This window comes from Gorilla gorilla, chromosome 2 (genome assembly GCF_029281585.2).
Source record: "Gorilla gorilla gorilla isolate KB3781 chromosome 2, NHGRI_mGorGor1-v2.1_pri, whole genome shotgun sequence".
Taxonomy (NCBI): Eukaryota; Metazoa; Chordata; class Mammalia; order Primates; family Hominidae; genus Gorilla; species Gorilla gorilla.
The window spans coordinates 76,822,192-76,838,955 of NC_086017.1; positions in this window are offsets into that span (position 1 = coordinate 76,822,192).

Here is a 16,764-nt window from a genome sequence, read left to right on the forward strand (position 1 = left end):
ACATTTCTATGTTTCAACATAGCTTTCATAACTATAATGTTTGTTGATTGTACAATATTCTATTGAATGCATACACCACAACTGACAACCATTTTCCTAAAGGTGAACCAGAAGTCAAAGAAATGGACTTTTTGTGGCTCTTTAAGTGCATATTGCCAAATTCCTGGGTCAAGGGATAGAATTCTGAATTTAATTAAATCAAATAAGGAAGTAGCAATGGCGATGTTACTGTGACCGCTACTGCCAGCAATAGCTGAGCCTAATGTGCAAACATAAAGGGTTGTTCTGAGCTAGGGCCCACCTTTTTAGCTCAATGAAGACTCATTAGAATTCTGCTGGATCAAGAAGTTATATCTTAGAGATCTGCATTAGAAATGCTAGCTAAACTGTAGTGTTGCCACTTCTTACACCTGACTGATGTGTGACAGTTTTCTAATAAACAAGAGAAAGAAAACTTTTTGGGGAAACACATTTTCACGTCATTTTTTTTCTAACGAGGTCAAACAGGTTCTGAAGCCAAGGCTTAAAGAGATAGAGTATTACAGCATTGAACATTTCTGCAACATTAAATTTTATTGTCAGAAACCACTATGGCTTAGAAAGAGGCCACTAATCAAATAGTGTCCTTAGGGGCCTGAGTTTACCACTCAGTACATAGCGACGTGGGACTGAGGGTTTCTTTGCTGTACTCATGTGGTCATGCTGAGATGGAACCCTCAGGAACACATCTGGATAAGTTAAGCAAACACATTTTGATGCTTCATTCAGTAGAAAGGGACCCCCATCTGTTCTTCACCACACAACCTAATTATCGGGTAAATAGACACTTTCTTTCCTGCATGTTTATTCCTCAAAGCAATGTCTCCAAGGGTGGCTGGAAATGAAGAATTAAAAACACCACCTAGCACTCGAGCATGCTTCTGTTTTCATACACATTAACTTTAGAAGATCCTTGAGAGTTAAGCACTATTTTTATCCCCATTTTACAGATAAAACAATGAAGGCTCAGAAGCATCAGGTGATTTCTCTTCAGTCACCAGGTCAGCAAGGGGTTGTATCAGAACGAAAATTCTATTTTGGATCTCAACTCCTGTATGCTTATTAACCTCACTGCCACAAAGATGAATCACAGAAATACGTAAGGTGACTGTTAAAAATCTTAGTGCCATTTCAAAGATTCTCTGGACATGAGAGTTACAGTAGATGGAAGACGCAAAGAAATGACAAAAAACTATGTCAGAACTGTCACAGACTCCAAGGCACCAGAAAAAAATTGGAGGAACAGAATAAACAAGTTCCCAAACACAGGTGCAGTTCCCACTTCAGCCGGGGAAGACACTGTGCCTAGAAAAGCTCAGAATCATGCCCTAAAATACCCATATCTTTTCGATTCACACTGGAAACAAACAGCCTTACCCCATGCCCAATTTCTAATCATTCAGAAGACTGAGATTATACATTTGACCTCACAATCAAGATTTCATAAATGCATACATTTTGTGCTGTCTTTAAACCATCAGTGTGACCTTAGGAATATTCTTAAGATTTTAAGAGACTTCCATAGATTATCTGAGCCAGGCCTCAGCCTTCTGACAAATCTGAATCATTATCCACATGAGGGAACTGAGGCCCGGAGAGGTTGTGACTTGCTCAGGGTCCTACATTTGGGAAAGTTAGAAGAGGAAGGGAAAGGAGCCTCCTGCAGGGAAGGGGCTTTTTCCACTATGACTGAGGGAGAACCAACATTTCCTTTCGTCAATAGACCTTTCAGCCAATAAAATAGAAATTCCATTCTGTTTGAAAGGTTGCAACTATCACCTCTTCAACACTTCTCAGAGGAAGAGAAAAGAATTATCTGGCTGATGAGATGGCAAAAACTCTGATCTGTATTTCTCTATTAGAAGCTATTGATAGGTTTAACATTGCTTTGCTCCCATGGCTCTGTTCTCTCCACATACCTGAACTTCTGGTTGTGCTGGGCAAACACAGTTCTTTCTACACCCAGATTTGGGGGAAAGCATTTAGAATTCCCCTTTGGCCATTTGTCCATGTCATTCTTTCCAATCAGGCTTGGCCAGATTATAAAGCTATTGTATTGATCCCTGTTTACTTTCTACGCCTAATTTTCAGTTGGTTTAGGATCCAGACAGGGGGCGAGTAACTGAATTAATTTGCTTCCTTAGAAACCTCCACAATTTCCGAGACTTCTTTTAAAGTTTGGCCGAACTTAATTCTTACATACATGTATTAGAAGCTCCCTTAACAAACCTCAGACTTAGCAACTTGCCAGATGAATGATCACCCCCTATTGCAGGTTTTCCTATTAACAGCACTATTGACATTTAGAGCCAGATAATTCTTTGTTGTGGGGGCTGTCCTGTGTAATGCAGGTTGTTTAGCAGCATACCTGGCCTCTACCTATAATATACCAGCAGCATTTGCCTAGTTGTGACAAGCAAACTTGTTTCCAGATTTTGCCAAATGTCCCTCGGAGGGCAAAATTGCCCCTAGTGGAGAACCATTGCTCTCATCCATCAGGAACACAGAATGCCTGATAACCACAGCCTGCTGAACCCTCCAAGATGCCCATGCTCTCCTGATCCCATTAGTTGAGCTATGGGCTTATCAAGTGTCAGTTGTACATCAAAGCTATTAATGTCGCTTGCACTTGCAATTATGTAGTTCACATAAATATCATGCCATCCAATGAAATGTGACACAAAGAAAGACAGTATTTGTTTGCTTTTTTTTTGAAGTCAGATTATTGGAAGAGACTCTATATGGCAGAGACAAATAATTTCTTCAGCATATCTTTTTTTTCTTCTGGATATACAATGAAACAATTCCTAGCCTCCCCTGCAGTTAGGAGAAATCTATTTGATTGAATTCTGGGCAATGGAAAGTGGGCAAAAATGAATACCATTTTGAGGTTTAGCACTTAAAATTCTCCTTGTTCTCTCTTGCTGCTTCTGTAAAGGATCCAGAAGAGGTCTCTGATGGCCTAAGGCAGGGATTGACAGACTTTCTTTAAAGGGTCGGATAGTAGACATTTTCAGCTTCCCATCTTATTGTTGAAAAAACAGCCTCTGGCTTATGGGCAGTAGATTGCCAACCCCTGCTGGCATGATAGGTGTGATGGTGCAACAGCATTTCCCACAAAGATGCTTAAAAAAAAAAACCCTGCCACATTAAGTATAGGTAAAACAAATATAAAATATTATGGGAGACTAGAAATCTAGACTGATTCTATACACAGATCATTTCAAAACTCTTTAAATTCTCATTCTACTTTAAAGATATTAAAAGTAGAAAGCATAGACTGTGCAATCACAGACACTATATAAAGAAGGAAAATAGTGCAGGATTCTGGTCAGCAGATTCAGTCCAAGATGACATCTTGGTCTTACACCAAAATACTGGTGAGAATGATCGTTTATGTTTTGAATTCAAATTAAAAGTCCAAACTCTGTATCTTTTTTTAATAATCATTCTTGATTTTAACAGGTTTTTTTCCTTCTCTTTTTTTTTTTTTTGTTCTTCTTAAATTTTTTCATAGGTTTAGGGCATACGAGTCTAATTTTCCTACACAGATGTACTGAGTAGTGGTGAAGTCTGGGCTTTCAGTGTACCCACTACCTGAATAATGAATATTGCACTAAATAGGAAAAATTTCAACCCTCGTCCCCCATCCTGCCCTCACACCCTTTGGAGTCTCCAATGTCTATTGCTCCATTGTGTTTTAACAGACTTTTTACTAAAGTAAGAGGGCTCTATTTCGACTCTCTTTTGTTTGAAAATAGACTGAAATGGTACGGCAGAAGGGCCTTAAAGAAATGGGAGAGTCCCACAATACTGATTCCTCTGTCCTGGGTCTTGGCTGGGACATCACCTTTCCCAGATATTTATAATACAATTGTGGCAACATTCTAGATGCAGAAATGTTAGACTCCCTAAATTTTGCCATATAAAGATGTACAAAAACAGCAGTTAGTACAGTTTATTTAATATAAATGGACATGGGCTAGGCATAAGAACAAGGTAAGGAAAATTTAAAAAAAAAAAAAAAAAGAGAAACAGAGAACTTCTCTCCTGCAGTTCCTATCAGCTCTCCCTTGTAACAAAATGTTTGACAATTGTTTCAGGCCTCTTGGGCTGCCATGACAAAATACTGTATACTGAGTGGCTTAAACAACAGAAATGTATTTTCTCACAATCCCAGAGGCTAGAGATCCAAGATTAATGGATTTTAATGAATGTTAATGCATTCATTAACAAAGATCTAAGGTGTCAGCACTGTCGGGTTCTGTTGAGGGCTCTCTCCATGGCTTGTAGACAGTTCCTTTCTTGCTGTGTCCTCCTATGGCAAGGAAAGAGAGAAAGGAAGAGAAGGAGGGAGAAAAAGAGAAAAGGAGGGAGGGAGAGCTGTCTAGTATCTCTTATTGGGGGTGGGGGTTATTTTACAGTATTTTATTTTATTAATTTTATTGTTTACATTGACAGGTAAAATTGTACGTATTTACTGTGTACAACATGATGTTTTGAAGTATACATACATTGTGAAAGAACTAAATGTGGCCAATTAACATATACCTTACCTCAAAGTTATCATTTTTGTGGTGAGAACACTTTATATTCACTATCTTAGCATTTTTCAAGAATGCAGTATATTATTAGCCATAGTCAACATGTTGTGTAATAGATTTCTTGAACTTATTCCTCCTGCGTAACTGAAATTTTGTATCCTTTGAGCAACATCTTCTTACCCTGCCCCACCCAAATACCCCAGTCCCTGATGACTACCAGTCTGCTATGTCTATGAGATCAACATTTTTAGATTCCACATTTGAGTGAGAACATGTGATATTTGTCTTTCTGTGTCTGGCTTATTTCACTAAATGTTTTCCAGGTTCATCCATGTTGTTGAAAATGACAGGATTTCTTCCTTTTCTATGGCTGAATAGTTTCCATTGCGTATATATACCACATTTTTCTTTCTTTTCTTTTTTCAGGTTAGTCCACTGAAGCAGTGAGAGTATACTGCATTTTTTTTTTTATCCACTCATCTGTTGACGGACATATAGGTTGATTCCATATCTTGGCAATTGTGAATAGCGTTGCAATAAACATGGAAGTGCAGATATCTGTTTGACGTACTGATTTCAATTCCTTAGGATATATACCCAGTAGTGAGACTGATGGGTCATATGGTAGTTCTATTTTTAATTTTTTGAGGAACCGCCATACTGTTTTCCATAATGGTTGTACAAATTTACATTCCTACCGACAGTGTGCAAGTTTCCCTTTTCCCCATATCCTCGCCAACGCTATATTTTGTCTTTTTGATAATAGATATCCTAAAAGGTATGAAGCTAGTCCAGTGAAAAAATGTGGAATTTAGCTATAAAGTTATATCCCAGATGGCAAGTTTTGTTTTGTAGTCTGAACCTCAAGCCTTGTGGAACAACTGACTCCAGAATGTCAGCTATGATACCTGGCAAAAGGATATTTGTGGGTTGTTAACTTGTGAATCAAAAGGCAAACCCTGGCCCAGCAGTATGTTATACCTCATTTTGGTTTTAATTTGCCTTGATATCTCTTCTTATGAGGGTACCAACCACCATAAGGGCCTCACCTTTATGACCTCATGCAAACCTAACTATCTCCCAAAGGCCCATCTCCAAATATTACATGGGGGTTTAGGGTTTCAACATATGAATTTGGGAGAGATACAATTCAGTACACAGTAGCAATCAACAAGGAAGTCGCCAAGGATGCAATCTGGTACAACGCAGTGTTAGGCCTCATATGCACCCAAGTGCTAATTCAGCACTTTCTCTCAGCATAATGTATAGCAAGTGAGCCAGGCAGCCTAGGGCCTGGTGCTGATAAATCAAAGTCATTTCAGACTAAATCATCACAAAAAAGCATACCTTCGCCGGGCATGGTGGCTCACGCCTGTAATCCCAGCACTTTGGAAGGCCAAGGCGGGCAGATCATAAGGTTGGGAGTTCGAGACCAGCCTGACCAACATGGTGAAACCTTGTCTCTACTAAAAATACAAAAATTAGCCAGGTGTGGTGGTGCACGCCTACAGTCCCAGCTACTCAGAAGGCTGAGGCTGAGGCTGAGGCAGGAGAATTACTTGAACCCAGGAGGCGGAGGTTGTGGTGAGCCAAGATTGTGCCACTCCACCCTCTCCATCCAGTCTGAATGACAGAGTGAGACTCTGTCTCCAAAAAAAAAAAAAAAAAAAAAAAGCATACCTTTATTTTCACCTTCATCCATACGCCTTTTTTTTTCCGTTAAGGAGAGAAACCAGTTGACACTGTGTGGCAAAATCTGGAATCATCTATCATCACTATTGGAAAAATACCCAGGAGAGCAGCAGCATCAACTTCTATTCATTAACAAAGATCTCAATACAGTTGAGCATCCTTAGTCTGAAATCCTTCAAAATACCAAATTTTTTGAGTGCCAACATGATGCCACAAGTAGAAAGTTCCATATCTGTTGAGGTGTGGGGGGCTAGGGAAGGGATAGCATTAGGAGAAATACCTAACGTAGATGACGGGTTGATGGGTGCAGCAAACCACCATGGCACGTGTATATCTATGTAACAAACCTGCACGTTCTGCACATGTATCCCAAAACTTAAAGTATAATTAAAAAAAAGTAAAAAAAAAAAAAATTCCACATCTGAAGTCATGTTCCAGGTTGCAGTCAAACACACAGTCATACCTTTGTTTCACGAACAAAATTATTAAAAGTATTATATGTATATATATTAAAAGTATCTTCAGCTTATGTATATAAGGTATATGTGAAACATAAATGAATTCTGTGTTTAGACTTGGGTCACATCCCCAAGATATCTCATTATATATGTACAAGTTTTCTAAAATCCAAAACATTTCAAAGTCAGATACATGGGTCCCAAGCATTTGTGATAAGGAATACTCAACTTGTACTGCTTTCCATCATAACCAAACACTCACTCTGGCCAGGTTGGGTGGCTCACACCTGTAATCCCAGCACTTTGGGAGGCCGAGGGTCCAGCATTGCTTGAACCCAGTAGTTCGAGGCCAGCCTGGGCAACATAGTGAGACCCTGTGTCTACAAATGATTTAAAAATTATCTGGGCATGGTGGCACATGTCTCTAATCCCAGCTACTTGGGAGGCTGGGGTGGGAGGATCAGTTGAGCCTAGAAGGTTGAGGCTGCAGTGAACTGTGCTCTCACCATTGCACTCTAGCGTGGGCAACAGAGTAAGACCCTGTCTCAAAACAAACAAAAAACCAAACATTCATACTTCTGCCATATTTTCTTTAAGGAAAAAACAAAATAATTTTTATTGTCATCTCATTGCAACAGTTCAAGCTTAGTAGAACCTCCTTTCTACTAGTTTTGTTTCTTTACTTTTTCTTTTGAAAATGTTTAAACCTGCAAGAGTACAGTGAATTCCCACAAAGTCTTTAATTTACCAAAAGGTTGACATTTTACCACTTTTGCTATATTATTTTCTGCATATGTACTTTTATACTTATTATTAGTGCCAAACTGCTTGACAATAAGTAGTAGAAATCATGGCCCTTCACTTTAGCTTGTATTCTTTTAGAACAAAGGCATTTACCTAATAAACAGGGCCTAGAGGGTGAAAGGAAGAAATGGCTGGTATTCACCAAGGACAGATACAAAAGGGACCAATTTTTTGACGAAGAATTTGCACAGCAATTAAATTTCCCCTGTGACTGCAGGAACCTTGTAAGTAAAAGAATTTCAAACTGAGCTTAGGCATGCTCCTTTGACCTGTTTTAGCCTGAGCAATTAATAAAGTGTTTGGATTGTATTTGCACTACAAGCGTCAACTCCCTGAAGAGTAAGTAGGCTAACACACAGGTGGAAAAATTAGCAATTTATTGATTCGGTACATTCCAAACATAGTTGAAGCTTTCTTAAGCTGTTTCTAAGACCCCAAACTGTGTGCATTCTTGTGATCATATTGGCTCCCTCTCAGCCATCAGGATTAACATACTGCTGGGCTAGGGTTTGCCTTCTGATTCACAAATTAACAACCCACAAATATCCTTTTGCCAGGTAGTCAGTTCCGGAGTCAGTTCTTCTGCAAGGCTTGAGGCTCAGACTAGGAAACAAAACTTACCCTCTGGGAAATAACATTAAACCTAAATTCTAACACAATTTGATGCTGAAAGATCAAAGATTCCTCAGTGTAGTTTACTAATAGTTCCCCACCGTTAAGTATAAAAAATTCCTTCCACATGCCTTTCGCCTCTGCATTCAACTGTGTTTGACAAAGCCTGTCTCACAAACTCAATTAGAACCTCTGAGCTTAAACACACCCCTTTCCTTGGTCACTTACAGTGGATCTTTTCCTGACTGCTCCTATCGTGGCAGAGACTGCTCTTAGAAAAATGTGCTCTTGTAAAAAAGATCTCACAATAGCTCTCATATAAAGCTTATCGTCAATGGTCAGTGTCCGATTATGTCATGCCGTGTTGTTTTTCCAATGGGACAGACTGCTGCTTTCATCAAGTTGGAGGATATATTTATGGTACTGTTTTGAAGGGCAGTGTTTTAAGTTTCAATTACAAGATATTTTTGAAAATATAGTCAACTCTTTCATTTGGAGCTCAAAATGAATATACTAAATCTGCACTTAATAGAAGTCCGTATGCCTGGACATAAAATGTGCAGTGATAGAGCACAGTGGGACTTCATGAGTATTGGTGTATATAGTCTCAACTATAGACATTTCGAAGGCATAATTTTCATTTCAATAGATTAAGGCATGTGTGTGAGAAAAGCGTGAAAATTATAAGATCCCAGAGTTCTTAACTATTGACATTTGGGGCCAGATAATTCTTTGCTGAGGTACAGCCATCCTAGCCTCTATCCACTAGGTGCCAGTATCAACATTCACACCCCAAAAGGAGACAACCAAAAATGTCTCTAGATATTCCCAAATATTCCCTGAGGGACAAAAATCACCCTTGGGGAGAATCCCTGCAATAAATTGTTTTGGTTTATTTTCCCATGTGGCCAAAGTAAACCAATCTTAGAAAGTGCTGGTTTGTCTTAGTCATATGTGAATATGCCACAGAGTGTCTACTTACCTGCACGGTCACAAGGTTTTCTTTATCTCTGCGTCACTAACAGTGTCTAGCACAGTCCTCTTATAATATGTCTGTGATTGGTGCTGATTCCCAGATGTTTCTAGCTTTTCTCCTTCTGGGAATGGTAGAATAGGACTTCCTATTATACTTCCACTTTAGATGGCCACATGACTTGTTATGGCCAATGAAATGGGACTGGAAGTGATGCGTGTTTCTCCAGGTGGAAACATTAAGAGCCAATGCACATTTTACCACGTTTCCTTTTTTTCTGGCATGGTGACCAAGCACATTTGCCAAGATGGCTGCTCTCTCAGTCTGACCTCTGAGTTACTGCAAAGAGTAGAGCCCCCTGCTGATCTGACTTGGATATAAGCATGAGTGAAAAACAAAATTTTGTTGATATAAGTTGCTGAAAGTGTGGGGTTGTTTGTTACAAGTAACAGTATGTGTTAGTTACAACTAACAATATGATAGGCTAAGATATGTTTTCAGTGTCACAGACATTTGAATTCAGAGCGCCTATGAGTGGTTTGGTTCCTTTTCTTCCATACTTTAGAAAGGTTAGGAATGACCAGTGATGATGAGCCTATGCCACCACATTGAGCTGAGAAGACAGCTGCATCTTGGATTCCTGCTCCAGCTTAACTGTGATTAATCTGTAAACTGGTTAATTTACCATGAAGAACAACAAATTAATTGCTATATAATAAGCTGAAAAATTAAATGGAATTTTCATTTTACTATTCAAGTACTACCACAAGTAGTAATAACTAATATTTACTGAGTACTTTCTCTGTACCAGCGGCTGAGCTAAACACTCTGCATATATTTGCATAGATTATCTCCTTTACTCCTTATAATAGTTCTGTAAGGTTAATGCTCTTTTAGCCCAATTTTAAAGCTGGGAAACCTGAGGCATGAAGAAATTATTAGCTTCCTCTGCATCATAGCTAGAAAGTGTTTCAGTGAGATTTGAACTTGGGTAGTCTGATTCCAGAGTGTGTGCCTCTTCACAGTTAGGAGAATCTACCTCCTAAAGAGTGATTCTCACTCTGATACCCCAGAAAACCAGGTACGTATGTATTGTGCAGACATAGACACAAGTTAGAGCTATGTGTTCTCTAACAAACAGGTCTTGAGAAACGTTGGAGAAAACAGCCATATATTTGAATTGGCACAAGATCAGTTAAAGGCTGATTCTTCTCCCTGGATTATGGTAAACCGAGTCGCTCAAATCTACTGTAATTAAGTGAATATATTTCTTTCTCAGGGATTAAACTGGGTATGCAAGAGAACAACATGTAAAACATCTGTTCTTAAGATGCTTCTTTGGCCTTGTGTCACAACTAATCTACTTAGTGTTATAATTTTGTTTCCAGATATATATACAGCATTCAGCCACAATTATGACTAAGGCTTAAAGTCTCTATTATATTAACCTGCCTTTAAGTCTTACAGCCAGTAAGTTGGCTTATCTCCAAATATGGCTCACACACAACCATACTTCCTGGTATTCAGGACCTTTTGCAATTCCCTCCCATGTTGAATCTCACTCTTCTCACAAGATGACCCAGGGAGCCCCTCCTGCAACAAAAATATATACTTTACAGATAGATTTGGGGTGATTGTTTACCTTGCAATTTTCTGTTTAAAGTATTATTTATTTGAGTTCTTTTAAATGTTAAGATTCTCTCCATTTTTATTAGTATTAAACATTTGATGGAGAGACTGGGAGGAGACAGCAGAGAGAAGTAAAACTGAGGCCATGAAACGTAGAGTTCAACTATTGGAAAGCTCAGTAAACTCTTCATGCAGTAATTCATCCATTGTAATAGTACAATAAATGAATGACTCTTCATGCAGTAATATAGTACTACTATGATGGATGAATTACTGCATAAGAGTTTACTGTTTATCCATTGTACTACTTTCCTTTTGCTGCTGTAACAAATTACCACAATCTTAGTGGTTTAACACAACACAAATTATCCTACAGTATTGGATGTTAGAAGTCCAAAACCACGGTGGTGGCAGGACTGCCTTCCTCACACAAGTTCTAGGGCAGAATCCATTCCCTTGCCTTTTCTAGCATTTAGAGGCTGCCTACATTCCTTGTCTCACGACCCCTTATTTCATCTTCAAAGCATGTCACTCAGCCTCTGCTTCTGTAATCACATCTCTTCTTATAAGGACCATGTGATCACAATGAGCCCACCTGGATAACCCCTACATCTTGAAATCCTTAATTTAATCACATCTTCAAAGTCTCATTTGCCATGTGAGATAACATAGTCACAGGTTCTGGGGATTAGAGTGTGACCTTCTTTGGGCAGCCATTATTCTGTTCACTACATCCATTCCCATTCAATATATTCATTTATGCAATTAATTATGTAAGCATTTATTGATACATAACATATCAAACAGTGAGCTAGTTGATAGAAATGTAAAGAATATAAAGAATTGACTACATGCATTCAAAGCAGCATGCATAGACCTTAAATACATGGTACCAAGTGAAAAAGTTAGAAACAAATTGAGATCCATAGCATGATACCATTATATGAATCATAAGAGCACATAATCAACACATATTCAATACATTAATACATATTTTACAAGAACAGAAACACAGGATCCACATCAAACCCATTATAATGGTTGTATTTGAAGTTGGAAGAGGATGGAAGTAAAGAATGGGGATTGAAGGCAAGAGTACATATGTAGCAAAAGAGATGGGGCATATGGACCAAAGATAATATTGTGTTGTGAACCAAGGAGTATAACTCTACACTGTGAAATGGATATTTAAAAGGAAAACAAACTACTTTTAAATAATAAACAAAGTACACTTATGTAAACTTTAATAGTGCTGTTAACAAAGTGGGAGAACATACAGCACAGAGGACCACAGAGCAGGTAGAAGCAGGATGTTGTAGAACACTTGTTCTCAACTGCGATGATTTTCCCCCAGAAGACATTAGACAATGTCTGGGGCCATTTTAATTTTCGTAACTGAGAGGTGGGTGCTACTGGCGCCTAGTGGGTGGAGGACAGAGATGCTGCTAAGTATCTGACAATGCACAGGGCAGCCCCTACAACAAAGAATTATCTAGCTGAAAATGCCAATAGTGCTGAGATAAAGAAAAACCATGTGTAGAACAACCAGAAAAAAATCCCTGAAATTACTGTGACATGTCAATAGATTTGATTTATAAATATTTGATTATTTGGGGGATTAAAATATAATCAACTACTCATCCTCTATGTTCTCTCTGCTGGGTTTAAGGAATTCCTTTCCAAACACCTGATGCCTATTCTTCATGAATTTCAGTTCCTGTGTCTACACACTGACGATTACTGATCCCTGATTCTCCTTACACTTAGAGTTTTTAGTGGTTCCATGGACTTAAAAAAAATAAAATCATAATTGGGGTTAGAAAGAATCAACAATCATTGTTTAATTCCATTAGTTCTATTTGGGTTATAAGCCAATCTTCAAACAGAGAAGAGTGCTGATGTCTCACATTTTGACAGTGGCTTTGGCTCATGCAATCATTCTAAGTTTGAATATTACTGAATAAATTAAGGGTACAGTAGAGTAATTCTATTCAGGATCTCCAATCTGGTACAAGAATTCAATCTTTCAGTAGAACAGTGAAGCAGTGTCAACGTAATAAATATTGATGGCTAATCACACACATATATATTTTAGCGATTTCTTTTCATTATTTAGTGAACAGACAAAACATGCTAAATCACTATACGTCTAAAATTATAAATTTGGTTTGACAAAGTCAAATTAGTTTAATGGTATGACATATATCCCTCTAGTCTTTCCTTTTTTTTTTTTTCTATTTCTTGGGGCATGAAACCATCTCAAACCTATACCAATAATTCTGTCCATTCATGACAGATATTGATTGACCTTGTGTTTGACAAAGAACCAGACATGTTCAATAGGGAGAAAATCCTACACTTCAATTTCAGTACTCCATTTTATTCCCAGACCTTTACATGCTGTTATCAAAAGAGAGTTGGCTTTTGAGCCAAAGACCCCTAAAAGACTACGGGCAGGTTATTGAAATTCTCAAGGCTTTGGTCACTTCATCGTAATTTTGTTCTTAGAAAATTTAATTAAAAGGTGAAATTAAGTGCAATAAAGTAGGTAACACAACCATTAATTCCTTTTCCTTGTTCTATTCCTAAATTAAGCCCTATCAATATTAAAGTGAATGCTTTACCTTCTGGGTCAAGCCAAGATAAAGCAATTAGGCAAGAAAGTATTCCATCACTTTTGCAAATAGTTCTGTGGTGTATCCTCTTTGGATGCTCAGCTTAAATCCCACACCAGCTGAACAGAGTTCCTTATCTCTTTCGAAATCCTTAACATTAATTGTTGGAAATACTTATTTTATGCTAACTAGGGGTTGCCCTTAGTTCTCATTTTCTAGTTGATTTTCATGGGAATAAGTTTTATTTTCACAGACAAACTATAAGATCCTTGAGATTAGGAATCTCATATCTCTACATCCATCTAATCTTTATCTATCTATCTATCTATCTATCTATCTATCTATCTATCTATCTATCTAGTTTTGTATAGGAAACATTGATTCAGACAGTGCTTTCTTAGAATGCAGGTTGTGGGAGGAGGCAATCAATATTTCTGAGGAACTGAATATTACTGCCACTAGCTTCAAAGTCTTTTTTTCATGTATATGCTAAATTCCAAATACTTAAAAATTAATGCACATTAATATCTTCCAGTATGATCAAATTCAGTGATTCATGAAATGCAATCTTCTAGTTATTACCATGTTGAATCCTCATATAACCTCAAAGGGAATAAAAAAGTAAAAATACAACAAAGCCCAGTGCTGCCCAATCAGTAAACCTAATGTTAATATCTATTTAGAGTTTTGTATTTAAAGAAACTAAATCATGGGCAATATATAAAGTTTTAGAAATTTTAAAAAACTTTGTGTATCTGATGTCATATTAAATTTATATTGAATAATCACTTTTGTTGTTTCATTTATCTAGCCAATGTAGAAGTTTTCAGCAAGAAAAAAAAGTCACATTGAAAATATCAAGAAGGTTGTAGCTGTAGGCTGAGAAGTATAAATATATAAGGATGTCAGTTGCTAAAAGGTATGAGTTTCAAGTATTCTGTCTTTACTTTCATTTTATATAGCTCTGGTCAATTTCACAGCCCCAACCAGTACTGAACAGGGAAATTGGAAAACTGCAGAATTGATTTGCAGAAGTGAAGTTCTATTTTCTTTTACACCTTCTTCATCAGAGTTGCTATCATTCTTGTGTTGTGTGGTATTATTGAGAGTAGCCTCGGTATAGCTGATAATTGCTAAAAGTCATTCTCTTGAAATGAAAGCAGAAAAAAACAAGGAGCCTTCAATTTCTCATTTTCCAAATTTGATGCTTTCATAATCCTTCATTTTTGCTAGAATTTAAATGTAAAAACTTTTCTTCTCTCAAGCAACCATGATTATAGCAATTCTCTTTGCTTGTGATTCCTAGGTAAAAAAATATTAAAATAATAAAGCTCTAAGTGTCTAATTTGAACTAAATATAGGACCTTCAAATATTCTGGTTCAGTTTTTCAGTTTCCATCCTTAATTGATTTTACTTTAAACTTTAAATATAGGAGTAAACTGCAATATAGTACTTAATACCTTAAGATGAAAACTGGTTTACTTTTGCTGCTCTTTCCAGATGTGCAGTAGATTCAGGAGGTTTTTACTAAAATTCAAATTAGAGGTGTTTGAAAACAAAGCTGTAATCTTTGGCTATTTAGTATCAATCCCGAAAAGGAATCTCCCCAGTATTCTCACAGATCATTGAGAAAGAATAGTTGTGGTACAAATGTCTCAATTTCGAGATCCTCCTACTTATTCTGTGTTTTTTAAAAATGCATTTTAGTGATGATTAAATCTTTACTATGTAATGCCATCTGCCCAGTAGAATGGAGTCCATTTACAGTGTCATATAAATGGCAACTTTTTACCTATAATTTTTTTTCTATTTATTTTTAGATTGGCTTTTGTTCTTTGTATTCTGCTCCATCTCCAATTTATAAATCTTTGTCGGTCAAAGAATCAGAACACTGTCTTCTAACAAATCAAACTATATTGTCAAGTCTGTTTGTTACTAAGTTGAGAATTGAATTTTTAAAAAATTGGCCAAGTTTCTTAAGGCTTAAATAGATAGATGGCTACAAAACAACAACAAAGCACAAACAAAACTCCTCTATTTTAAGAGATTTGAAAAGGTTGCCAGATAAAATACAGAACACCCAATTAAATTTAAATTTCAGATAAACAACAAATGATATTTTAGTTTAAATATTTCTCAAATAATGCATGCCCTGTATTTTTATTTGCAATATCGTCAGATGTTGTCAAACCCTAAGGATTAACGCCATTTTTTCCCTCAATACTAACCATATTGTCATAAAGTGCTACCATTTTAATAAATTAGAAAGCAACATCATAAAAACGAAAAAATAAAGTTATGAGTAACAAAAATTAAGTCAGTTTCATCTATCCAGAAACGTGCATACAGGACATTCACAAAGAAGAAATTATAAGTGCATATGGATATGCAGAAACCCCAGTCATGAGGAAACACCACTTCCTGTTAACTTGAATGGGATTATAGTATTTTAAGTTCTAAATTTCTCAGCAGACCTAGAGGACAGAACTGAATTGTTTTTCATAATTATTTCTCTTTCTCAATCACAATTTAAATTCCAAGATCCTTTCTTTATCAAGAAGTTCAACGGTTTAATCTTTTCAGTGCTAGAAAATTTATGCACACGGGCTAACTATATGTCTACTAGAAATTCTTCCCATTCGCTGATACTTCCTTATATTTTAACATGCTAGAAATAGCCTTCCCAATGTTAGCTCATTTGCACCTTACATTTATTTTTAAAATATGAAACATCTATAATGTGCCAGGCACCCCGTTAGATGTTAGAAACACAAGATGAGTAAATAAAAATTCGTCAACAGTAAAATTTTGATTTTCTTTCCAAAAGGTTGCAGCCTATGAAATCCATGGAGTACGGATTACTATTACTTCACGTTACAGATGAAGGATCTAAGCGCTCAGGGGTTGAAAGATCTTATGTCAGTTCTCACATACAGTGACTAAAGAGCCAGGGCTTCAGTAATCATCCCTGGCTCCGGGCTCAGGGCATTCCGGTATTTTTTCAAAGGAAATTCCGGAATACTTAGTATTGTATCCCCTCCATTTCCCAAGAGCAAAAAGTAAAGCATCTTGGATCCCCCTGTAATGTTCACGTGAGGAACAGGTGTTCTCTGGGTGTGCTACAAAAGCAAGGCACCAGTGGGAGTTAAAGATCCTAAGCAGCCGCTGTAACCAGACCAAGTTAATCTGTGGAAACCAGAGCACCCGGCCAAGGCGATGCTATTTCAACTGGGTGTCATAGGTGACTCATCAGAGACGCCTTGCTTTTGGGCCTTCTGATATTTTTCTTCAGGGTGGGACGTCAGATTTCCTTTGCATTTTTGGACAACAGCCCTCCTGTCCATTTCCACATTTTTCTGGTTTTACAGCTCTCACGCAGAGTTTGATTTCATACCGG